Below are 27,818 nucleotides of genomic sequence, written 5' to 3'. Positions count from 1 at the left end.
CCTATGCATAGGAAGCATGTTAGACTTAAATTTGTTTTGAATTTTCCTCTTGATGCTCTCTTTTGCTTCAACTACTATTTCTTGCGAGTGCATCATTAAAACTCGCTGAGCCCATCTTAATGGCTATAAAGAAAGAACTTCTTGGGAGATAACCCATGTGTTTATTTTGCTACAGTACCTTTGTTTTATATTTGTGTCTTTGAAGTTGTTTACTACTGTAGCAACCTCTCCTTATCTTAGTTTTGTGTTTTGTTGTGCCAAGTAAAGTCGTTGATAGCAAGGTTGATACTAGATTTGGATTATTGCGCAGAAACAGATTTCTTTGCTGTCACGAATCTGGGCCTAATTCTCTGTAGGTAACTCAGAAAATTATGCCAATTTACGTGAGTGATCCTCGGATATGTACGCAACTTTCATTCAATTTGGGCATTTTCATTTGAGCAAGTCTGGTGCCTCAATAAAATCCATCTTTACGGACTGTTCTGTTTTGACAGATTCTGCCTTTTATTTCGCATTGCCTCTTTTGCTATGTTGGATGAATTTCTTTGATACATTAATGTCCAGTAGCTTTATGCAATGTCCAGAAGTGTTAAGAATTATTGTGTCACCTCTGAACATGTTAATTTTTATTGTCCACTAACCCTCTAATGAGTTGTTTCGAGTTTGGTGTGGAGGAAGTTTTCAAGGGTCAAGAGAGGAGGATGATATACTATGATCAAGAAGAGTGAAAGCTCTAAGCTTGGGGATGCCCCGGTGGTTCACCCCTGCATATTTTAAGAAGACTCAAGCATCTAAGCTTGGGGATGCCCAAGGCATCCCCTTCTTCATCGACAAATTATCAGGTTCCTTCTCTTGAAACTATATTTTTATTCGGCCACATCTTATGTACTTTACTTGGAGCGTCTGTATGTTTCTTGTTTTTGTTTTTGTTTGAATAAATGCTTGTGTGGGAGAGAGACACGCTCCGCTGGTTCGTATGAACACATGTGTTCTTAGCTTTTAATATTCATGGCGAAGGTTGAATCTTCTTCGTTAAATTGTTATATGGTTGGAATCGGGAAATGCTACATGTAGTAATTCTAAAATGTCTTGAATAATTTGATACTTGGCAATTGTTGTGCTCATGTTTAAGCTCTTGCATCATATACTTTGCACCCATTAATGAAGAAATACTTAGAGCTTGCTAATTTGGTTTGCATATTTGGTTTCTCTAAAGTCTAGATAATATCTAGTATTGAGTTTTGAACAACAAGGAAGACGGTGTAGAGTCTTATAATGTTTACAATATGTCTTTTATGTGAGTTTTGCTGCACCGTTCATCCTTGTGTTTGTTTCAAATAACCTTGCTAGCCTAAACCTTGTATCGAGAGGGAATACTTCTCATGCATCCAAAATCCTTGAGCCAACCACTATGCCAATTGTGTCCACCATACCTACCTACTACATGGTATTTCTCCGCCATTCCAAAGTAAATTGCTTGAGTGCTACCTTTAAAATTTCCATCATTCACCTTTGCAATATATAGCTCATGGGACAAATAGCTTAAAAACTATTGTGGTATTGAATATGTACTTATGCACTTTATCTCTTATTAAGTTGCTTGTTGTGCGATAACCATGCTTACTGGGGACGCCATCAACTATTCTTTGTTGAATATCATGTGAGTTGCTATGCATGTCCGTCTTGTCTGAAGTAAGAGAGATCTACCACCTTAATGGTTGGAGCATGCATATTGTTAGAGAAGAACATTGGGCCGCTAACTAAAGTCATGAATCATGGTGGAAGTTTCAGTTTCGGACATATATCCTCAATCTCATATGAGAATAATAATTGTTGCCACATGCTTATGCATTTAAGAGGAGTCCATTATCTGTTGTCCATGTTGTCCCGGTATGGATGTCTAAGTTGAGAATAATCAAAAGCGAGAAATCCAAAATGCGAGCTTTCTCCTTAGACCTTTGTACAGGCGGCATGGAGGTACCCCATTGTGACACTTGGTTAAAACATGTGTATTGCGATGATCCGGTAGTCCAAGCTAATTAGGACAAGGTGCGGGCACTATTAGTATACTATGCATGAGGCTTGCAACTTGTAAGATATAATTTACATAACTCATATGCTTTATTACTACCGTTGACAAAATTGTTTCATGTTTTCAAAATAAAAGCTCTAGCACAAATATAGCAATCGATGCTTTCCTCTTTGAAGGACCATTCTTTTTACTTTTATGTTGAGTCAGTTCACCTATTTCTCTCCACCTCAAGAAGCAAACACTTGTGTGAACTGTGCATTGATTCCTACATACTTGCATATTGCACTTGTTATATTACTCTATGTTGACAATTATCCATGAGATATACATGTTACAAGTTGAAAGCAACCGCTGAAACTTAATCTTCCTTTGTGTTGCTTCAAATACCTTTACTTTGATTTATTGCTTTATGAGTTAACTCTTATGCAAGACTTATTGATGCTTGTCTTGAAGTACTATTCATGAAAAGTCTTTGCTTTATGATTCACTTGTTTACTCATGTCATTACCATTGTTTTGATCGCTGCATTCATTACATATGTTTACAAATAGTATGATCAAGGTTATGATGGCATGTCACTTCAGAAATTATCTTTGTTATCGTTTTACCTGCTCGGGACGAGCATAACTAAGCTTGGGGATGCTGATACGTCTCCGACGTATCGATAATTTCTTATGTTCCATGCCACATTATTGATGATATCTACATGTTTTATGCACACTTTATGTCATATTCGTGCATTTTCTGGAACTAACCTATTAACAAGATGCCGAAGTGCCGGTTCTCGTTTTCTCGCTGTTTTTGGTTTCAGAAATCCTAGTAAAGAAATATTCTCGGAATTGGACGAAATCAACGCCCGGGTTCCTATTTTGCCCGGAAGCATCCAGAACACCCGAGAGCGCCGGAGGAGGGCCTTGTGGGCCCCGGACGACAGGGTGGCGCGGCCCAGGGGTGGCCGCGCCCCCCTATGGTGTCGTCGCCTCGTTGACCTCCTGACGCCGCCTCTTCGCCTATATAAAGGTCCCAGACCTAAAACCTCGATACGGAAAAGTCACGGTACGAGAAACCTTCCAGAGCCGCTGCCATCGCGAAGCCAAAATCTGGGGGACAGGAGTCTCTGTTCCGGCACGCCGCCGGGACGGGGAAGTGCCCCCGGAAGGCTCCTCCATCGACACCACCGCCATCTTCATCAACGCTACTGTCTCCCATGAGGAGGGAGTACTTCTCCATCGAGGCTCGGGGCCGTACCAGGTAGCTATGTGGTTAATCTCTCTCCTATGTACTTCAATACAATAATCTCATGAGCTGCCTTACATGATTGAGATTCATATGATGATGCTTGTAATCTAGATGTCATTATGCTAGTCAAGTGGGTTTTACTTATGTGATCTCCGGAGACTCCTTGTCCCACGTGTGTAAAGGTGACAGTGTGTGCACCGTGTGGGTCTCTTAGGCTATATTTCACGGAATACTTATTCACTGTTATGAATGGCATAGTGAAGTGCTTATTTATATCTCTTTATGATTGCAATGTGTTTTGTATCACAATTTATCTATGTGCTACTCTAGTGATGTTATTAAAGTAGTTTTATTCCTCCTGCACGGTGTAATGGTGACGAGTGTGTGCATCCGTGTTAGTACTTGGCGTAGGCTATGATTATGATCTCTTGTAGATTATGAAGTTAACTATTGCTATGATGGTATTGATGTGATCTATTCCTCCTACATAGTGTGAAGGTGACGAGTGTGCATGCTGTGTTAGTACTTGGTTTAGTCGTGTTGGTCTTTCATGCACTCTAAGGTTATTTAAATATGAACATTGAATTGTGGAGCTTGTTAACTCCGGCATTGAGGGTTCGTGTAATCCTACGCAATGTGTTCATCATCCAACAAGAGAGTGTAGAGTATGCATTTATCTATTCTGTTATGTGATCAATATTGAGAGTGTCCACTAGTGAAAGTGTAATCCCTAGGCCTTGTTCCTAAATATTGCTATCGCTGCTTGTTTACTCGTTTCATTGCGTTACTACTGCTCGCGTTACTACTTGCTTGTTCTACTGTCCCGGGCAAAGCACTTTTCAGTGCCGTTGCCACTTGCTCATACTTATTTATACCACCTGTATTTCACTATCTCTTCGCCGAACTAGTGCACCTATTAGGTGTGTTGGGGACACAAGAGACTTCTTGCTTTGTGGTTGCGGGGTTGCATGAGAGGGATATCTTTGACCTCTTCCTCCCTGAGTTCGATAAACCTTGGGTGATCCACTTAAGGGAAAACTTGCTGCTGTTCTACAAACCTCTGCTCTTGGAGGCCCAACACTGTCTACAAGAATAGAAGCTCCCGTAGACATCAGAGCATTACATAGACCAAAAGGCATACGCCTATAAGCATAAGTTCCATAGGGACAAGTGAAAGTGGTTTTCTCTTGATCTTTAGTTTTCACAGCAATTTGTGAAAACCCAGAATAACCATCAAGAAAGAAAAAATGAGTATTTTTAGACAACCTTTCTAACATTTGATCAATAAAGGGTAAAGGGTAATGATCTTTCTTAGTAACCTTATTAACTTTTCGATAATCAATGCACATTCTATACCCTACAACTACTCTTTGAGGGATGAGCTCATCATTATCATTAGGCACAACAGTCATTCCTCCTTTCTTAGGAACACAATGCACAGGACTAACCCATCTACTATCAGCAATAGGATATATAATACCAGCTTCAAGAAGCTTTAATACCTCATTCCTTACCACATCCTTCATCTTCGGAATTAGACGACGTTGATGTTCAACAACAGAGCTTTGCATCATCTTCCATATTGATAGCATGTTGGCAAATAGAGGGAGAAATCCCCTTCAAGTCATCAAGAGTATAGCCAATAGCTCTTCGGTGTTTCTTCAATATCTCCAATAACCTTTCTTCCTCAGTATCTGAAAACTTAGAACTAATAATAACAGGATATATTTTCTTATCATCAATATGAGCATACTTAAGATTATCAGGCAATGGTTTTAATCAAAAACAGGATCTTCCTTTGGTGGTGGTGTTGTACCTAAATCTTCAACCGGCAAGTTATGTTTAAGAATAGGTTGACGAAGGAAGATTTCATCAAGCTCATTTCTTTCTTCCTAAAGACTTCACTCTCACTATTCTCCAAATGTTGCTGCAAAGGATTATTAGGAGCAAGAGCAATAGACGCACACTGTTCAATTCTAAAATCATTATTAGGCAAATCAGTTTTATAAGGAGTTTTGGCAAATTTAGAGAAATTAAACTCATAAGATTCACCAGCAAATTTAGTCATAACTTTTTCCTTCTTGCAATCTATAACAGCTCCACAAGTATTTAGGAAAGGTCTACCAAAAATAATAGGACAATACTTACTAGCAGCAGAACCAAGTACTAAAAAGTCAGCATGATATTTAATCTTACCACATAGAACTTCCACTTCTCGAACAATACCAATAGGAGAGATAGTTTCTCTATTAGCTAGCCGAATAACCACATCAATATCTTCAAGTTCCAAGAACCAATTTCATGCATGATCTCCGTATAAAGCTCATAAGGAATGGCGCTAATACTTGCACCAATATCACATAAACCATAATAACAATGATCACCAATTCTAACAGAGAGCATAGGAACACTAGCTTTCCTAGACTTATTAGGATGCGAAACAATATTAGAAGCATCTTCACAGAAAATAATATGACCATCTTCTACATTTTCAATCACAAGATCTTTAACTATTGCAACAGCAGGTTCAACCTTAATTTGTTCTTTAGGTTCTATAGGTTTCTTTGCACTTTTATTAACCGCACTAGATATAACAGAGTACTCCTTCATTTTAGCAGGGAAAGGAGTTTTCTCAATATAAGCTTCAGGAAGAATATGATCAATAGTTTCAATTATAGCACATTTATTTATAGATGGATCAATTTTATCTTTATATGGTTCATGATACTTATCAAAATTCTTCCTAGGCAATTCAAAGTGAGACGCAAAAGCTTTACAAAGATTTACAACGACTTGAGAATCAAGACCATAAGTAGCACTAATATTACGAAATTTATCAGTATCCATAAAAACTTCAATGCATTTATAATCAAAGTTTATACTTGACTCTCTATCTTTGTCGTTCTCCCATCCTTCAGTATTCTCCTGGATCCGATCAAGAAGGTCCCTTTTAAACTCTTCTTTGTTGCGTGTAAATGATCCAGAACAAGAAGTATAAAGCAAAGTCTTATCTTGAAAAGACAATCTTGCATAGAAATTATCAATAATAATATTACCAGGAAGCTCATGAATGGGGCATTTGAGCATTAAAGACTTCAATCTCCCCCAAGCTTGGGCAATACTTTCTCCATCATGAGGCCAGAAATTATATATGCGGTTCCGATCTTTGTGAATTTCACTTGGAGGATAGAATTTGGAATAAAATAAAGGCACAATGTCCTCCCAATTAAGAGAATCCCTATTCTTCAGCAATTTATACCACTGCGCTGCCTTACCAGACAGCGATATAGAGAATAGTTTCTTCCTCACTTCATCCATAGCAATACCTGCACATTTGAATAACCCGCATAATTCATGTAAAAACAAGTAAATGATCACCAGGATGGACAGGTTCCATCCCCTTCATAGCGGTTATCCACGACACGTTCAATAATTTTCATAGGTATTTTGTATGGAACCTCGCTCTCACTGCGCCTCATCCACTACCCTTGCGAGTAGTAGTAGATTTCCCAAAGAGGAATTCAAGAGAAGACCTCTCCATAATGATTTATAGCAGCGAGCGAAATAAAAACAGCACGTACGGTAAAAAGTTTCCCTTACCAATTCCACTTACCAATAGCGCTTCACTCCCCGGCAACGGCGCCTGGAAAATAGTCTTGATGACCCACAAGTATAGGGGTGTATCGTAGTACTTTCGATAAATAAGAGTGTCGAACCCAACGAGGAGCGAGAAGGTGTTGACAAGCGGTTTCGATGAAGGATTCACCGTAAATGCTCACAGACAAGTATTCAGGGGGTTTTGATATAGCAGATGAAATAAGTACAAATAAGTAAAGTGCGAGAGAAATAATTGCAGCGAGTGGCCCAATCCTTTTTAGCACAAAGAACAAGCCGGTTTGTTTACGTATAATGACCAAACGTTCTTGAGGACACACGGGAATTTAGTCTAGTGCTTTCGCTTCATATAGCTGATTAATCTTCATTGTTTTGATAAGTGTTGTGTGGTTGAACCTATGCTAATGTACCGCCCTTCCTAGGACTAATACATACTTGTGATTATACCCCTTGCAAGAATCCGCAACTACAAGAAAGTAATTAAGATAAATCTAACCACAGACCTTAAACTCGAGATCCTGTTATCCCTCCCTGCACCGATATACCAACGGGGTTTAGGTTTCGTCACTCCGGCAACCCCGCAATTGGCAAACGAATACAAGTGCATTCCCCTAGGCCCATAAATGGTGAAGTGTCATGTAGTCGATGTTCACACGACACCACTAGAAGAATAACACCACAACTTAAATATCACAACATTGAATACTAACCAACATAATTCACTACTAACATTTAGACTTCACCCATGTCCTCAAGAACTAAACGAACTACTCACGAGACATCATATGGAACATGATCAGAGGTGATATGATGATGAATAACAATCTGAACATAAACCTTGGTCCAATAGTTTCACTCAATAGCATCAATAACAAGTAGAAATCAACACCGGGAGAGTTTCCCCTATCAAACAATCAAGATCAAACCCAAATTGTTACAGCGGTGACGAGGTGCAGCGGTGGAGATGGCGGTGATGATGATGATGATGATGATGGTGATGATGATGGTGATGATGTCCAGCTCGATGACGGTGACGATGGCGTCGATTTCCCCCTCCGGGAGGGAATTTCCCCGGCAGATTTCAGCCTGCCGGAGAGCTCTTTTCTCTCTGGTGTTCTCCGCCCCGCAGAGGCGGATGTGTCTCTTCGCGACTATCCTCTGGGGCTTAGGTTTTCGGGACGAAGACGTATGCGAAGAAAAGGAGGCGAGAGGGGGCTGTGGGCCCCCTCCTCACAGGGCGGCGCGGCCAGGCCTTGGGCCGCGCCGGCCTATGAGGTGGGCCCACCTCGGGTCCCCTCGGCTCCCCTTCCGGCTCCCTTCGTCATCCGGAAAAATAGGATTTTTCATATAATTTCCGTCAGCTGTTGGTCTTCCGAAATATTGCATTCTGACGGTGCTTTTTCCAGCAGAATCCTGGCTCCGGTGCGCGATCCTCCAATAATCAAAACATGCAAAATAGATGAAATAACATAAGTATCATCTCCAAATATGAAATATATCAATGAATAACAGCAAATTATGATATAAAATAGTGATGCAAAATGGACGTATCAGTAGTGCATGGAAGAACTTTGTCAAGAATTTTCCACTGAAAGCAGGTGACCCGAGGAGCGCAGCAGTTGCGATATCAACCGATGGGTTCAATCCATATGGTATGTCAGCTGTAGTATACAATTGTTGGCCAGTGTTTGTTATTCCCATGAAACTCCCCCTGGCGTTTGCATGAGATAAGAGAACATGTTTGTTCGATGATAATCCCAGGGTCCAAATACCCGGGTAAGAACAAGAATGTGTACCTGGAACTGCTGGTGGATGACTTGATTCGTGGCTGGGAAGGTCGCGGGATCCAAACATATGACGCATCAAAGAAGGAGTACTTCGATATGTATATCTGGTACCACACGTCCCTGCATGACCTGCTAGCACGTGCTTTGTTCTGCGGGTGGTGTACACATGGGAAGTGGCCTTGCCCATAGTGCATGCAGGTCGTTACTTTCTTCTGGCTAAACAAGGGAGGCAAGTATTCATGCTTTGATGAAGCTCGACAGTTCCTTAAGAGGAGGCATGAATACAGGAGTGATGTAAAGAGTTTCAATAAAGGCCGTGTTGTCCATGACCCGAAGCCAATTCCGAAGACCGGAACAGAAATCAAGGATGAGTTAGATGCTCTTCAGCCTAGCCCTGATGGGAATGGTTTCTTGGGATATGGCGAGACACACCAATGGACTCACAAGTCGTGCTTATGGAAGCTACCTTACTTTGAGTTTCTCGAACTCATGCATAACATTGATGTAACGCACACCGAGAAGAATATCAGTGAAGCCATTTGGAGCACCATTGTGGACACTGAGAAGACGAAGGATAACATAAAGGCTCGAATTGATCAAGAAAGGTGGTGCGATAGGCCATAGTTGAACATGCAGCCACCTCATGGTGCCAAAAAAACATGGACTAAGTCACACGCTCCGTTCTGCCTCACAAAGACCCAAAAATGGGAGGTCTTCCAATGGATGAAGGACTCCTTGTTTTCCCTGACGGGTTCGCATCCAACTGGATGAGAAGTGTGAACTTGGAAACGTTGCGAGTACAAGGACTCAAGAGTCATGACTACCACATATGGCTTGAGCGGATAATGCCGGTGATGATTCGAGGCTATGTCACCGAGCAGACTTGGCGAGTGCTGTCGAGGTTGAGTTTTTTCTTCCGCCAGATTTGTGCTAGGGAGTTAGACACTAAAGTGATTGAAAAGCTGGATAAAGAGGCACTCGTGTTGCTTTGCGATCTAGAGAGGATCTTTCCTCCAGGTGTCTTTAATCCTATGCAACATATGATCTTGCACCTCGCGGACGAATGCTTAAAGGGGGACCGAATTGGGGCCGTTGGTAGTTTCCACCCGAGAGAGAAACACTGAAGCTTCGTCAAATGACATGCAATAAATGCAAGATCGAAGCATCCATAGCCGAGGCAAACTTCAGCACGAAGCACTATGATCCCAACATTCCCACAAAGCACAACCCGGTCCTCCATTACAGTGCCGCCAACAATGAAGAACTACCCAAGCTTAGCATCTTCATAGGCTTTGGTGGCAAGTCAAGTGGCTCGAAGCCGGACAGAAAGAACCTACATGAGCGGACCTTGATCCACTCGTATGTCTTGAACACCATGGTGGAAGTGAATCCGTACATCAAGTAAGTGCTAACCATTTAGTTATTCGCAAACATTCACGACCCTGATCCACTCATATGTTCGTGGCTAACTCTTCCTCTTTTCATCGGTATAGGCAATTCACGGCTATACATTGGAAGAATACCCACAATGAGCCTACCCCGGAAGAATCCAAGGAAATTTTTGATAAGGGCGGCGGTTTTGGTTTCAGTAGCTGGTTATGTGGTTTTGTACTATTCTATCTAAATTTGCTTGGACTTCCGACATTTATCGGTCATTTCTCTTTCTAAACTTCTCGTGCTAAACTTGTAGGCAAGAACTGACAAAGAGATGAAGTCAGAGCTAAGAAAAATTGCTAGGGGCTTTAACCGTTCCGTTGACACGTTCAACTCCTATTACGTGAACGGGTATCGCTTCCAGACCCATAAATACACAACAAGCCGACCCAACGTGAAGAAAATAAATAGCGGGGTGGTATGTCAAGGTGATGATGGGCTCCATTACTATGGAAGAGTCGAGGGTATATACGAGCTTAATTACGGATTTGAGAAAGGGCTAAATCCCGTCGTCTTCAAATGTCATTGGTTCGACCCACATCGGGTGAGACGGGATCCTGAAATTGGGTTGGTTGAAGTTGAAAGAAACTCTGTTTATAAGGGAGAGGATGTGTACATTTTGGCTAACCAGACCTTTCAAGTATTCTATCTCCCATACGCGTGCAAAAACCCAGAAAAACATCTACGATGAACAAGAAGATGCGGGCATGGATGAAGACAATGCACAAGATGAAGCTGAGGATGTTTGTGCCTCGGAAGACCTGAGTTTGTTCGAGGCGTTCAAAGCAGGGATGGACCTCGATGCAGATGTACCACCTCCAGGTTTCATTGATGATTATTGGTTTGCCGAGCCTAATGACGATGACGAAACATGCGGTCCAATTACGGATGGCGACACATGCTACTGATCTATGTAGTACCAATTGTGAGGCTAGCCTATTTGTAATAACTCTGTGTAACAGTGATTGTCGAGCTAGGTTATTTGTAAGAACTCCGTGCTATGTTTGAGAGAACTCTATGCTAGCTATTTGTTTCTTCCAGTAATGTTCATCTATTTGCATTATTGTTGCTTTCAGTTATATTCATCTACTTATATCATTGTTGCTTTCACTAATATTCATCTTTTTACATTGCGTACTAATAAACCACTCTCTTCATTTGTGTTTGTAGGTGATTGAAACATGCCGCCGAATAAAGGGGTGGCGGTCTTTGATAGAAGCTCGCGGCCTTGGTAGGTGCAGGGACTTCTTCGAGGCGGGCACCCCGAGCTCCTGCCCCCCTCATAGCCCTCCCCCACAATGTGGAGCACGTAGGAAGAATGTGACGCGGGCACTCACTCCTAGTACTAGATCCCCTCCCGCAGCCGAGGATGATGATGAGGTGGAGGATGGGAGTGAGAAGGACCAGGACCAACACGGGGGTGGGGAGGACGAGCAACACGGGGATGGGGAGGACGAGCAACACGGGGGTTGGGAGGAGGAGGAGGAGGAGTAGGAGGAGGAGGGTGAGGGGGATGAGGAGGACCTCTAAGAGGATGAGGGCTTGGGGGACTTACCGTATGAGCTTGATCCATGCCTAGTTTGGGAAGCGCCGGCGTAGGAGCACTACGTTGCAGCTGACGAGAGGCTGAGGCCACATGATAAGAAGCCATATCAGCGTGGGAAAACACGGCTCCCCTCGCTGAGAATGTGGCCCTACAACGATGTTGTTCTAGATCCCGCTGGAAGGAGGTACATGCTAATTTTGGCATTTCGTTATCGCAATTTTATCATTATCGAATTTTTTATCACATACATATTGATGTTGTCATTTCATTGTGCAGTTCGTTCAAGTTTGAAGACCCGTTGAGGAAGCCGCCACGTGGCTACGCGAACATCCTTGGGGGCCTACTTAGAAAGTATGTCCCTGGGATTTTCCATCTCCCTACTGGTGGCCGCGACGTAGCTTGGAGGTGGACGCACTATAGCCTCACGCCAGATCCTCATGGGAAGCACGCCAACATCCAGGAGGTGGTAGTTAACAAATTCTGGGTACGTGACTGTTGACTTCTTACCATTCAAACACTCCTTGGTTGACAATATGTGCACTAATGCCCCTTGTTTTACCTATGTGCATGGTTGCAGAAATACTTCACGAGGGCTGAGCGTAAGGAAATTGCGTGCGATAATATCCTACACGAGATGGCAAGGACGATGGTGACTGGCATGCACTACGAGGCACGTGTTCAGTGCGTCCGCAACTGACACGTCGACCGCTTCGTTCATATGTATAAGGAGGATGCTCTGGACACGCTCATGTCACCGTGGCAGTACCTGCAGGTATTTGCATTTATGTGTTATTGATTACTTTATCGCCATGTAGTTTATTTTACCATAATGAGTCTATCTTGTGTATGTAGAACCCTCCTCGGTACGTCTGCAACGACCAAAAGTGCTTTGTGGCAATGGTCATGTGGTGGACATGCCCCCAGTACCTCAAGAAGCACGAGGAGGGCAAGCTGAAGCGGGCAGAGATGCGAGGTGGATCGCATATCCAAGACAACATCCCCATCTCTCTTCACATGTAGGCCGAGGTGAGCAAATGGTTCCTTCTTTCTTTGAATTCACGTTATATATTGTTAACTCCGCAAGGGTATCCCACTTCACATAATTACATGTTCTCTTTTGCAGGAAGTCAGGACAGGAGCGAAGCCAAACATCTTTAGCTTGATTCGAAAGATGAAGCAAAGGAAGACGCCACATCCTGAGATGGGGTCCTTTTGGGTTATCGAGCAATCCGAGACCCAGTGTACGGCGTATGTCTCGAAGTTCAAGCAGAAGCACGGCGAGAGCTCCAACCCAGAGGCCGACGACTTTGATGTTGAGGTTGCTGCGCTTGCGAGAGAAGGCATGAAGCATGGACGCCTATGGCTTGGTGACGGGTGCGTCGACCCAGCGACTGTTCCATCTCTCTGCCAGACCCGTCGTGGTCGTAAGAGCGTCCAGCCTCAGGTAGAGACCCGACCACGGGCTTAGGATCTAGCTGTCGAGCGGTTATGGGTATGTTCTTCCTCGGTTCTCTATGTTTCTTTACATGCTTTCCATTGAAATGTTAATCACATCGCGGCAACACAACGTAGGTGGAGATGGCAGCAAGGGAACATGAGGCCCAGGAGCGGCAGACGCATCTGGAGCAGCAGGTTAGGGACTACCAGCAGCAGCAGGTGCAGATGATGCAGCATATGCAGTAGCAGCAGCTGATGCAGCATGATGGCGTGTATTTCACACGTTCGTTGGGCAACCCCAAGAGGAAGGTATGATGCGCACAGCAGCAAGTTTTCCCTCAGAAAGAAACCAAGGTTTATCGAACCAGGAGGAGCCAAGAAGCACGTTGAAGGTTGATGGCGGCGGGATGTAGTGCGGCGCAACACCGGAGATTCCGGCGCCAACGTGGAACCTGCACAACACAACCAAAGTACTTTGCCCCAACGAAACGAGTGAGGTTGTCAATCTCACCGGCTTGCTCGTAACAAAGGATTAACCGTATTGTGTGGAAGATGATTGTTTGCAAGAAAACGAGTAAAACAAGTATTGCAGCAGATTTGTATTTCGGTATTAAAAGAATGGACCGGGGTCCACGAGTTCACTAGAGGTGTCTCTCCCATAAGATAAAAGCATGTTGGGTGAACAAATTACGGTCGGGCAATTGACAAATAGAGAGGGCATAACAATGCACATACATGACATGATAAGTATAGTGAGATTTAATTGGGCATTACGACAAAGTACATAGACCGCCATCCAACCGCATCTATGCCTAAAAAGTCCACCTTCGGGTTATCGTCCGAACCCCTCCGGTATTAAGTTGCAAAGCAACGAGACAATTGCATTAAGTATGGTGCGTAATGTAATCAATAACTACATCCTCGAACATAGCATCAATGTTTTATCCCTAGTGGCAACAGCACAACACAACCTTAGAACTTTACGTCACTTGTCCCAGGTGTCAATGCGGGCATGAACCCACTATCGAGCATAAGTACTCCCTCTTGGAGTTAAAAGTAAAAACTTGGCCGAGCCTCTACTAGAAACGGAGAGCATGCAAGATCATAAACAACACATGTATAATAACTTGATAATTAACATGACATAGTATTCTCTATCCATCGGATCCCGACAAACACAACATATAGAATTACGGATAGATGATCTTGATCATGTTAGGCAGCTCACAAGATCCGACAATGATAGCACAATGGGGAGAAGACAACCATCTAGCTACTGCTATGGACCCATAGTCCAGGGGTAGACTACTCACTCATCACTCCGGAGGCGACCATGGCGGTGTAGAGTCCTCCGGGAGATGAATCCCCTCTCCGGCAGGGTGCCGGAGGCGATCTCTCCGGATCCCCGAGATGGGATCGGCGGCGACGGCGTCTCGGTAAGGTTTTCCGTATCGTGGCTCTCGGTATCGGGGGTTTCGTCACGGAGGCTTTAAGTAGGCGGAAGGGCAAGTCAAGAGGCGGCACGGGGGCCCACACCATAGGCCGGCGCGGCCGGGGGTGGGGCCGCGCCGCCCTAGGGTTTGGCCACCCCGTGGCCCCTCTTCGTCTCGTCTTCGGACTTCCGGAAGCTTCGTGGAAAAATAGGCCCCCGGGCTTTGATTTCGTCCAATTCCGAGAATATTTCGTTACTAGGATTTCGAAACCAAAAACAGCGAGAACAACGACAGCGGCACTTCGGCATCTTGTTAATAGGTTAGTTCCGGAAAATGCACAAATATGACATAAAGTGTGCATAAAACATGTAGGTATCATCAATAATATGGCATAGAACATAAGAAATTATCGATACGTCGGAGACGTATCAAGCATCCCCAAGCTTAGTTCTCGCTCGTCCCGAGCGAGGTAAAACGATAACAAAGATAATTTCTGAAGTGATATGCCATCATAACCTTGATCATACTATTTGTAAACATATGTAGTGGATGCAGCGATCAAAACAATGGTGATGACATGAGTAAACAAGTGAATCATAAAGCAAAGACTTTTCATGAATAGTACTTCAAGACAAGTATTAATAAGTCTTGCATAAGAGTTAACTCATAAAGCAATAAATCAAAGTAAAGGTATTGAAGCAACACAAAGGAAGATTAAGTTTCAGCGGTTGCTTTCAACTTGTAACATGTATATCTCATGGATAATTGTCAACATAGAGTAATATAACAAGTACAATATGCAAGTATGTAAGAATCAATGCACGGTTCACACAAGTGTTTGCTTCTTGAGGTGGAGAGAGATAGGTGAACTGACTCAACATAAAAGTAAAGAGAATGGTCCTTCAAAGAGGAAAGCATCGATTGCTATATTTGTGCTAGAGCTTTTATTTTGAAAACATGAAACAATTTTGTCAACGGTAGTAATAAAGCATATGAGTTATGTACATTATATCTTACAAGTTGCAAGTCTCATGCATAGTATACTAATAGTGCCCGCACCTTGTCCTAATTAACTTGGACTACCGGATCTTTGCAATGCACATGTTTTGACCAAGTGTCACAATGGGGTACCTCCATGCCGCTTTGTACAAAGGTCTAAGGAGAAAGCTCGCATTTTGGATTTCTCGCTTTTGATTATTCTCAACTTAGACATCCATACCGGGACAACATGGACAACGGATAATGGACTCCTCTTTTATGCATAAGCATGTGGCAACAATTATTATTCTCATATGAGATTGAGGATATGTGTCCAAACTGAAACTTCCACCATGAATCATGGCTTTAGTTAGCGGCCCAAAGTTCTTCTCTAACAATATGCATGCTCCAACCATGAAGGTGGTAGATCTCTCTTGCTTCGGACAAGACGGACATGCATAGCAACTCACATGATATCCAACAAGAAATAGTTGATGGCGTCCCCGAAACATGGTTATCGCTCAACAAGCAACTTAATAAGAGATAAAGTGCATAAGTACATATTCAATACTACAATAGTTTTTAAGCTATTTGTCCCATGAGCTATATATTGCAAAGGTGAATGATGGAATTTTAAAGGTAGCACTCAAGCAATTTACTTTGGAATGGCGGATAAATACCATGTAGTAGGTAGGTATGGTGGACACAAATGGCATAGTGGTTGGCTCAAGTATTTTGGATGCATGAGAAGTATTCCCTCTCGATACAAGGTTTAGGCTAGCAAGGCTATTTGAAACAAACACAAGGATGAACGGTACAACAAAACTCAAATAAAAGACATATGGTAAACATTATAAGACTCCATACCGTCTTCCTTGTTGTTCAAAACTCAATACTAGATGTTATCTAGACTCTAGAGAAACCAAATATGCAAACTAAATTAGCAAGCTCTAAGTATTTCTTCATTAATGGGTGCAAAGTATATGATGCAAGAGCTTAAACATGAGCACAACAATTGCCAAGTATCAAATTATCCAAGACATTTTAGAGTTACTACATGTAGCATTTTCCAATTCCAACCGTATAACAATTTAACGAAGGAGAAACTTCGCCATGAATACTATGAGTAGAACCTAAGGACATATTTGTCCATATGCAACAGCGGAGCGTGTCTCTCTCCCATAAAGTGAATGCTAGGATCCATTTTATTCAAACAAAACAAAAACAAAAACAAACCGACGCTCCAAGCAAAGTACATAAGATGTGGCCGAATAAAAATATAGTTTCGGGGGAGGAACTCGATAATGTTGTCGATGAAGAAGGGGATGCCTTGGGCATCCCCAAGCTTAGACAGCTTGAGTCTTCTTAATATATGCAGGGGTGAACCACCGGGGCATCCCCAAGCTTAGATCTTTCACTCTCCTTAATCATATTGCATCATACTCCTCTCTTGATCCTTGAAAACTTCCTCCACACCAAACTCGAAACAACTCATTAGAGGGTTAGTGCATAATAAAAATTCACATGTTCAGAGGTGACACAATCATTCTTAACACTTCTGGACATTGCATAAAGCTACTGGACATTAATGGATCAAAGAAATTCATCCAACATAGCAAAAGAGGCAATGCGAAATAAAAGACAGAATCTGTCAAAACAGAACAGTCCGTAAAGATGGATTTTATTAGGCCACCAGACTTGCTCAAACGAAAATGCTCAAATTGAATGAAAGTTGCGTACATATCTGAGGATCAGTCACGTAAATTGGCATAATTTTCTGAGTTACCTACAGAGAATTAGACCCAGATTCGTGACAGCAAAGAAATCTGTTTCTGCGCAGTAATCCAAATCTAGTACTTACTTTTCTATCAAAGACTTTACTTGGCACCACAAAACATAAAACTAAGATAAGGAGAGGTTGCTACAGTAGTAAACAACTTCCAAGACACAAATATAAAACAAAGTACTGTAGGTAAAAACATGGGTTGTCTCCCATAAGCGCTTTTCTTTAACGCCTTTCAGCTAGGCGCAGAAAGTGTATCTCAAGTGTTATCGAAGGGTGGTGCGTCAACCTTACCTTGGGCTTTACCCTTACCTTTCTTATTGTTTTTCCTTCCCTTTGGTTTAGGGAATATATGATTTCCCCCTGGCATAGAGGTGAATTTCAGAGTGCCTTTTCCCACATCAATGACTGCTCCCAATAATTTCAACAGGGATCTCCCAAGTATAATTTTTCCTGTTTCAATAACAAGATAATCAATGGATATTGTTGTTCCAAGAATGGTTGTATGCACTCCTGCAGCTACTCCCTTAGGAATTATAATAGAGTTATCAATGAGAGTTATCTCTTCTCCTCCTTCATCGACTCCCCAAAGTTTCAAAGATTTATAAATGCTTTCAGGCATAAGGCAAAATTCATACATAATATCACGAGTAGGCATGAAGAGTTCGATCACCGATAACAATTTTAACAAGCAGGATCCCATAATGAAAGTTCAGAGTTCACTAAAACTTGATCAAGACGGTTACGAATGTATCCATAATTTTCATTTAAGCGAGATGCACTTGTCTCAAGAGTATTTAATCTATTATGAATGCTTGATAAGAGTCTGAATCAAAATTATTAGCTGAATCATGTGATGCAACCAACTTCTTTATGGCATTAAAAGCTTGATCCCCATTGCAATGGAGGAAATCTCCTCCCACTAAAGTATCCAAAGCATATCTATAGCGAACCATAAGACCAAAATAAAAATTACTAAGGAGCAAACTTAGAGTCATTTGAGGTTCAGTTTCACGATAAGAAGTAAAAATTCTAGACCAAGCATCCTTAAAACTCTCCTCATCCCCTTGCTTAAAAGTGAAGACTAATTCTTCAGGTGAAGAAGTAACAATTTCAGAGCTAGACATGGTAACAAAAGTAACTAAATTTTTTTTTTTGTATTTTTAATATAGAGTGCAAGACAGTAAATAAAGCAAACTAGATAAAGTAAATGCAAGTAAACTAATTTTTTTGTGTTTTTGATATAGCAAACAAGATAGCAAATAAAGTAAAACTAGCAACTAATTTTTTTGTGTTTTGATATAAGTGCAGCAAACAAAGTAGTAAATAAAACTAAAGCAAGACAAAAACAAAGTAAAGAGATTGAGAAGTGGAGACTCCCCTTGCAGCGTGTCTTGATCTCCCGGCAACGGCGCCGAAAAAGAGCTTGATGGCGTGTATTTCACACGTTCGTTGGGCAACCCCAAGAGGAAGGTATGATGCGCACAGGCAGCAAGTTTTCCCTCGGAAAGAAACCAAGGTTTATCGAACCGGGAGGAGCCAAGAAGCACGTTGAAGGTTGATGGCGGCGGGATGTAGTGCGGCGCAACACCGGAGATTCCGGCGCCAACGTGGAACCTGCACAACACAACCAAAGTACTTTGCCCCAACGAAACAGTGAGGTTGTCAATCTCACCGGCTTGCTGTAACAAAGGATTAACCGTATTGTGTGGAAGATGATTGTTTGCAAGAAAACAGTAAAACAAGTATTGCAGCAGATTTGTATTTCAGTATTAAAAGAATGGACCGGGGTCCACAGTTCACTAGAGGTGTCTCTCCCATAAGATAAAAGCATGTTGGGTGAACAAATTACAGTCGGGCAATTGACAAATAGAGAGGGCATAACAATGCACATACATGACATGATAAGTATAGTGAGATTTAATTGGGCATTACGACAAAGTACATAGACCGCCATCCAACCGCATCTATGCCTAAAAAGTCCACCTTCAGGTTATCGTCCGAACCCCCTCCGGTATTAAGTTGCAAAGCAACGAGACAATTGCATTAAGTATGGTGCGTAATGTAATCAATAACTACATCCTCGAACATAGCATCAATGTTTTATCCCTAGTGGCAACGAGCACAACACAACCTTAGAACTTTCCGTCACTCGTCCCAGTGTCAATGCGGGCATGAACCCACTATCGAGCATAAGTACTCCCTCTTGGAGTTAAAAGTAAAAACTTGGCCGAGCCTCTAATAGAAACGGAGAGCATGCAAGATCATAAACAACACATGTATAATAACTTGATAATTAACATGACATAGTATTCTCTATCCATCGGATCCCGACAAACACAACATATAGAATTACGGATAGATGATCTTGATCATGTTAGGCAGCTCACAAGATCCGACAATGATAGCACAATGGGGAGAAGACAACCATCTAGCTACTGCTATGGACCCATAGTCCAGGGGTAGACTACTCACTCATCACTTCGGAGGCGACCATGGCGGTGTAGAGTCCTCCGGGAGATGAATCCCCTCTCCGGCAGGGTGCCGGAGGCGATCTCCTGGATCCCCCGAGATGGGATCGGCGGCGACGGCGTCTCAGTAAGGTTTTCCGTATCGTGGCTCTCGGTGCGGGGGTTTCGTCACGGAGGCTTTAAGTAGGCGGAAGGGCAAGTCAAGAGGCGGAACGGGGGCCCACACCATAGGCCGGCGCGGCCAGGGGTGGGGCCGCGCCGCCCTAGGGTTTGGCCACCCCGTGGCCCCTCTTCGTCTCGTCTTCGGACTTCCGGAAGCTTCGTGGAAAAATAGGCCCCTGGGCTTTGATTTCGTCCAATTCCGAGAATATTTCGTTACTAGGATTTCGAAACCAAAAACAGCAGAAAACGAGCAATCGGCACTTCGGCATCTTGTTAATAGGTTAGTTCCAGAAAATGCACAAATATGACATAAAGTGTGCATAAAACATGTAGGTATCATCAATAATATGGCATAGAACATAAGAAATTATCGATACGTCGGAGACGTATCACAGCAGCACTAGCAGCATATGAGCTGGATGATGAGCCAAGCCAATCTATCTACTCCACCGGGGAGTGGTTTTCCTCTTCCCCCTTTCTCCTTGCCGTGGGTAAGTGGTTAACTCCATATCTCCATCTTATTTTCTCTTGTCTTATTGACTAATCATGACATCAGATGCAGGGGCCTTTGCAGATGATGCCAAACATGCCGCTCATCCAGGCATCGTCCACTCAGAGCCCGGTGACACCTTTCACCGTCAACAACACGAACATCATCCGGAACCTGATCCCCGGTGAGTACTCCTATACTTGTGCCCAACGCGCTTCTAGGTTGTAGAATGCCATGACACTTATAAATTTAGCCATTCCATGCCACCATGTTCAATTCCATGTCAATATGCAAATGGTAGTACTTGTTGAAGTGTAGCCATGGAGCCATGCTTGTTCAATTCCATGTCAATATGCAAATGCTAGTACTTATTCAATTCCATGTCAATATGCAAATGCAAATGCTAATTCCATCAACCTTGTAGGAGGAGGACAAGGAAATGACGATGATGCCATGGGAAGCAATGGAGGAGGACAAGGTTGATGGCATCGATTCTATGAACTTGTCGTCATGCTTTTTCTTGTCGTTGTTTGACTATGCACTTGTTGTTATTGGATTGTATGCACTTGTTCGACTATGCACTTGTCATCGTTGTAATGGACTTGTATGGACTCTCTATGCACTTGAATGCACTTATATGAACTTGTATAAACTATATGTATTTGTTATATGTTGTTGAAGTGCTACATATATTGTTGTTATGGACATATTGCATATTTATTGAATTGTGTGCAGGGTCAAATGAAAAATAGCTAAAAGCTGGAAAGTGTTGGTGCCTTTGCCGTGTGTATGGACATTTGGTCACTTTGCCATGTGCACACGCACGACAAAGATGCCACGTGGCGCGCAGCTGTGCTCCTGGGAGCTAGTGTGGGCGTGCTGGAAAGTCTTTGCCGTGCGGTTTGGTGCGAGGGAGCACGACAAAGACAGAGACACGGCATACGCGAGGCGCACGGCAAAGAGCTCGTTGCCGCCGAAATCGCTGCCGTGCGATATTTGCCGTGCGGCGTCGCACGACGAAGACTTTGCCGTGCATATAGTGCTCTTTGGCGTGCAATTCGTCGAACGGCAACATGCTGTTTTCCTGTATGCTGTGTTTGGTTGCAATGAATTGAGCTCTGAATTGAATTGGCAATGGAAAACCAAATCAACCAATTCAATGGAATACCACAAAGAGTGTTTGGATGCGCGTGGTATTCAGCTACAGAATTCCGATTTCAATGGAATACCAAATCCTGTTGGGATGTCACATGTGTGGAATTGAGAGTATTTTTGACTTTGAACAATATAACATATGTAATATGAATGAAAATATCACAAATAGCAGAAAGTGGACAATTATGCTTACAAATAGTAGAAAGTGGATACATTATGTCTTACGAATAGTAGAAAGTGGATACATTATGTCTCACAAATAGCACAAAGTGGATACATTATGTCTCACAAATAGCACAAAGTAGATACATTATGTCTCACAAATAGCACAAAGTGGATACACTACGTCTCACAAATCATCAAGGCAAGGTCATGAGCCATGCCTTCCTCGGCTCCATGGGTAGTGCCATGAGTGATTCGAAGGTGCGCTCGTTGGCCGTGACCTTCCCATAAGCTATCAACAGCTCATTACCCACCAAATCTGGTATTTTCTTCAGTTCAACCAAGATTTCAGATGAAGGAGTAACCTTTGGTGCTGCTGCTGGTGGTGGTGGTGGTAGTGGGGCGGTTGAGTTCAAAGCCTCCTCAAACGTCATTCTCAGCTCTCCCACCATGCTCATGATAGCATCGCCGATGGCGTTGCTTCTTCTTCTTAGGCAGACTCAGGAGTTTCTTCATCATCCTCAACCACCACCCGAGGAACGGATGAGGATCCAACTTGAGCACACTCACCTCCTCGTCCTTGCACCTCGCACCCGTGGCATGGTCTTTTGAATATATAGTAGAGATAGCTTGCCAATTCTTCACTTCTTTGTACCTATATGGAGCTGCATCCTTGTTTGCCTACATAATATGCACATATATTCGAGATGATGTTCAAGTTCAAAAGAATGCATAGTCAAGTTGCAAAAAATTAGTATGTTACATACCTCCACATATCTAGCCCACACTTCATCACCTGTCAACACTCACCATGTTATTATCCCAATCCCATCCAAAGCCACTCGGGAAAGCATCTTGTTGATGACTTCATAATGCTTGTCAAATGTTTTAATTCTTGCTACTATCTTGTCTTTGTTGATGACAATATTACATGTCTCCTTCACATGCTTTATGCAAGCATTGTACACATGTGGCTTCCAACCATTTTGTGCATGGTCACCTCTATTGTGATGGTCAACAAGAACGGACAATAATGCAGTGTCCATCTCATTAGTCCACACAAGGTAAGTCCTACTAGCCTTCTTATTTTTTGGTTCAGCCATGCTTCTACAAGTGACATATATAATGCAAGTAAGGAGAAATAGCAAGTTGTAGATACTTAAAACATATATATATTCAGCCAAAGGTTCCATGTAGGAAATATCACACAAATGGCAAAAGCATCATCATCTAGCTAGCCAAAAAAGGACACCATAAGCTAGATTTCTACTCGAACACTACTCCATTGCTAGTTCGTCATGTGTCACAAGGTACTCAGCAAACATCTCATCAGCTAAATCCTGCCTAAACGTGGTCCATGTCTCGCTTAGCTGCACACTTCTGCAAAAATCGAAATAAATTTGTTGTCAGTACATACTCAGTACAAACATGAATTGGAGGCTGCCGCTCGTCCACACAGGGCAGGCCGCAGCACGTCCGCGCGAGGGGAGGCCCTGGCTCGTCCACACAGGGGACGCCCTCGCTCGTCCACACAGGGCAGGCCGCCGCGCCTCCGCGCCAGGGGACGCCCTCGCTCATCCGCACGATGGGAGGTCGGCGCGCGTCCGCGAAGTCCGCGCGAGGGGAGGCCGGCCCGCGTCCGCGCGAGGGGAGGTCGCCGCTCGTCCGCGAGAGGGAGGCCACCGCGCCGCCGCTCGCTCACCACTCCCCGCCGGCGGCCGACGACGGGACCTACCTAGGGTTCCGGTCGCGCGGGGCGGTGAGCAGCCACGGGGAAGGGGACCAGGGGGAGAGAGATGGGAGGGGCGGAGGAGGGCGGCCGGAGTGGGGAGGGAGGGAGAGAGGGGCGGCGATGTACCTGCCGGCCGGCGAATCGAAGGTGCGCGGAGGAGGGCGAACGGAGGAGCGACGTGCGGCCTCGTACTTTTTCGGGAGAGACCGAGCCCCTCGCTCGATTCAGAGCGAATACGGAGGTGGGGAGCTCTGAATCGGGGCACGGCATAAGTTGCCTCACGCGGGCCTGCGTTTGGAATTGGACAGCAATTCCACAAACCAATAACTAGCACATCCAAACAGCGGAATTGGGCCCTCAATTCTAGATTCCCCAATTCAGAGCCCAATTCATTGCAACCAAACACAGCAGTAGTGTTTTTTTCCTCACAGTTGTTCTCGGCCTCCTCCCGTTTCTTCATATCCTACGGGGGTGAGGCAGAGCCAACAATCACAGGTGGATGCAAGCCGCACGTCGAGCCGGGGCTGACAACATACACTGTGGGCATGGTGGACAAGACGGAGACGATACCCGCTTCGAGTCAAAGTAGTGATCGCACATGCGTGAATGAGAAGCGAGTTTACATGTTAGAACTTAGGATATCGAATATCCGTTTATAAAATCTAAAGAGATGACATAATGCTTTTTTCACTAAAAAGAAAATCCCTGGACTCTACATCAATTGATTCATATATGTGACCATTTTTAATTGCAGTCAAGTCCGCAAACAAGAAAAAAGACCAGCACAATGGGACATACGCTAACCAAAACCCTAACGTAACAAATGATTACATTCATATGGTATTAATCATATTATTAAGCTGAAAACAATATTGGCTAAACAAAGCCCGAGAGCTACTGTCATTGGAATGGTTGCACCAGGGACTAATTAAAGGAGTACCATTTTTTAGGAACTGCTAACATGAGACCAGTGAGGAACAACGACATGACAAAATCTCCAAATCACGTTTCGTCTCAAATTAAATACTCCCTCCAATATATAATAAGAGTCAAATGTTTAGTTTGAATTTAAGTTTAAGTTAAACCCTGACATTTATGAGATTCAGAGGGAGTACAATGCTCGAAATACTTTCTAGTTTCCATGTTTCAGAATTTTTTCATTGTGATTGTAGTTTAATTATGAAACGAAGAGAGTACTAACACGTATGTCCTGTACCCCTTCGGCCCTAAGAAAAGCTCAAGAGGCGATAAGGGTTTTTTCTTCTCCCGTTGGTGCCACCGACGATGTGCATCACTTCTGTGGTCTTCGGGCCATGGAGACGGGGTGGATATCGGTCTCGTCGACGAGAGGGCTCCGTTCCCCTAGTTTTAGGGGTTTCGTTTGGTGGTGCGGCACTCAGGTGGAGGCGGCGACATATTGTAACATCCCTGTTTAGAAAACCCTAATTAGGAAGTTGTTTGTGCATTCATGAGCATCATGTAAATTGCATTAAGAAAAATTCACACTTTCAATAAAGTGGAAACCCATAATGTATGCAAACTTCCCTCCGTTTAAATTCTCCCAAAATGTTTCAAATGTTCAAACCAAATATGTGGACCTTCTAATATAACTAGGAAGGCCACTATATCTTTTCTATAAAGTTTAGAGCGTTTTGAGCTTGCATAAGAGTTAAAGATACCAAAATAGTATTGGTTTTGCCTTGTTTTAATTCTCCCTGGGAAATCACCAAAGGACAAGGGGTTATGTGCAAAGTGTGTTTTGTCTTCTACCTACAGCCAAGCAATCTGCTGCCTGGCAGCGCTCCGGCGGTCGATCCCGCTTGAGGAGATGCCCGCCGCCGCCGAAGCTCCTCCAGGGGATAAGAACTCCAATATGCCTCTCTCCCTCGCCTCGCCCTCATCCTCCTCCTCTCTGCGCGCCTGAAACCCTAGCCCGAAGGCCGCCATCGATCCCCGCCATAGCCGGCCGCGCCGCGCCCAGCCGACAACGCCCCCAGCTCCGCCTCGCCTCCTTGAACCTCTGCGCCAAAGGAATTGGCGTAGGAAGCCAAGAATCACCAGCATCGCTGCTGTCTTCCTCGCAGCGGGCCGAGCTCCGCGGCCGACCATATCATCGCCGTGTGACCTCTCCGGCCACTCCATGGCGTTCATGGTGAGCAGGAAGTTCTCCCTAGCCTCTGTATTCTCCCTCTCGTTGAGGTATAGCTGAGTAGTGACCACGATATGCTTAAAACCATTCTTTCCTGGAAGTTTTTCGTTGCTCATCTGCTGCTGTACCACCTGACTTTCAGTTAAGAAACGAATAGGTTCTTTGCTGCTTGTGTGTGTCTACCTAGAAGCACACGTCCTGCTGTTTGTAAGCACACTTATGCTGCCAGATATAAGCTTAGTCAGAGTTAGAAATAGGTTCAGTTTTAGGTATGTTTATACAACCAAATTCACTTAGCATGCAAATAAGTATTAGTTTCAGTTTTTGTCATAACAGCTAGTACACGTTCTGTAGCAACTAAAGTTCAGCTACACACACTTTTCCTGGGAGCACTTTGTCGTGGTATCGTCACGGCATATGCCATAGGGTGGCTAATCGAAGGGGCTCCTGAGAGATCTCACGGCGGTATCCGGAAGCGGGTTTGGGCACGAGCGACACGGCGACGTACCCAGGTTCGAGGCCCTCCGGTGGAGGTAAAACCTCTACTCCTCGCTATGAGTGTATATGGTAATCACACAAGTACAACGGTGCTCCTAGAGCCGTATCCTGCTTGCCCCGAGAGGCTAAGGGAGACGATGGTCTCTCTCACGGGGTAGCGCCTGGCAGTAGGTGAAAGCAATAAGTGTTCGATCCTCTCCCGCACGAGAGGGGTAGTGCGGCTTATATAGGCACCGGCACTTTACATATAAGACCCTATAGTCTACCGGCCGGCTTGGCCGGCTTCGGCTTCCGCTCCTTCCCGAGGCGGTGACGTCGGGAGCCGTTGAGGCGTCGTGGCCTGTCCCATCCGGCTGCCCGGGTCGGCGGTATGGAAAGGAGGTGTCTCCGTCGCCGTCGGCCACCGTAGCCCGTACGGCGCGTCGTAAGCCATGATGGCTCTGTCCGGCGCGTGGCACTATTGCTCCACGCGTGCCCGCGCTTTACGGAGGATGAAGTCGGCCGTGGACTTTGGGAACCCGGATCACCAACCCGGTTCCTTCCTATGCAAGACTCGCCGGCCTCGAGTCGGTCCGAGGTATAGACCCCCGCTCGGATATGGCTTGTAGAAGCCGGCCCAACTACGGCATTGGCGGCCGTAGCCGGGCCGACTAGGACCTAGAGTCGGCCGGCTTCCGGACCGCGCCGGCCACGGCGCCCGGCCGGCTGCTCCTCGGCCGGCCTTTGCCGCGAGCCGGCCGGTGGCTAGCCGGGCTGCTCCGCGTCCATTGCCCTACCCGGGGTCTTCCCCCGACATTAGCCCCCGAAGCCGGCAAGGTCCTGCGTTTAGAAGGACCTAGGCAGGTTTTCCGGCTTCTTGAATATATTTGACGCGCACTTGGAGGGGCCGACTGAGGATTTCCTTTTAGCCGGCCGCGCCCTCATCCGGCTCGTTCTTGCCGGCTGCTTCTAGCCGGCCGCTTTTACACTTGTATAGTTTTGGCTTTCTTGCAAGGTTTGATGGCGCCTCCGCCTTGCCGAAGAGTTTTGGTTCGAGTGGAACTTTTCGTCCGGCTCCGGCTTGCCGCGCGCCGGAGTCTCCGCCGCCTCGGGTCCTGCGCCCGACTTGACCGGTCCGACGCCCGGCCTGGCCGTCGGTTCGTCTGGTCACATCGATGTCCCTCCGGATCCGGTGCGGTCGTGGGCGACGTGGTGTGGCCGTTTCTGATAACCGTAGCGATCGTGGGGGGAGTTACTGCGCAGGAAATCCGGAGACGTGGCCCACGATCGCCACGTGGGGGCCAACTTGCCCGCCGCGGTCGGCTATAAATGCCGCGGGGGAGGGTACCGAGGCGGCACTTGCTCACTTCTTCTTCCTCGCGCCCCTGCCTCCGTCGCTCTCCGCGCGCCCAAGCTCTTCGCTACTCCGGCGAACGTCTTCCGCTGGCGAACTCCGGTGACCGAAACTCCACCGTTCCGCCGCCGCCGCTCCATCAATCCGGCGCCACGGGGCCGCGCGTCTCGACGGAGCGTCCTCGGCCGCCGCCGCCGCCGCCGCGGTCGCAAGGTTCTTCCTCGCCGTTCCACCTTTCTTGGTCGTCTTCTTCTTCTTCGGCCTCGTCAATGGCGTCCCCGGCCGGATCTTGGAGGGGCTCCTACATGCGCGAGGACGACATCGAGCGCCTGGTGCGCCTCCGGCGGATCCCGCGGTCGGTGATCACGCGGGAGCCTGGCAA

Source organism: Lolium rigidum, chromosome 2 (assembly GCF_022539505.1).
Source record: "Lolium rigidum isolate FL_2022 chromosome 2, APGP_CSIRO_Lrig_0.1, whole genome shotgun sequence".
Classification (NCBI taxonomy): Eukaryota; Viridiplantae; Streptophyta; class Magnoliopsida; order Poales; family Poaceae; genus Lolium; species Lolium rigidum.
Note: the sequence above shows the minus strand (reverse complement) of the source record.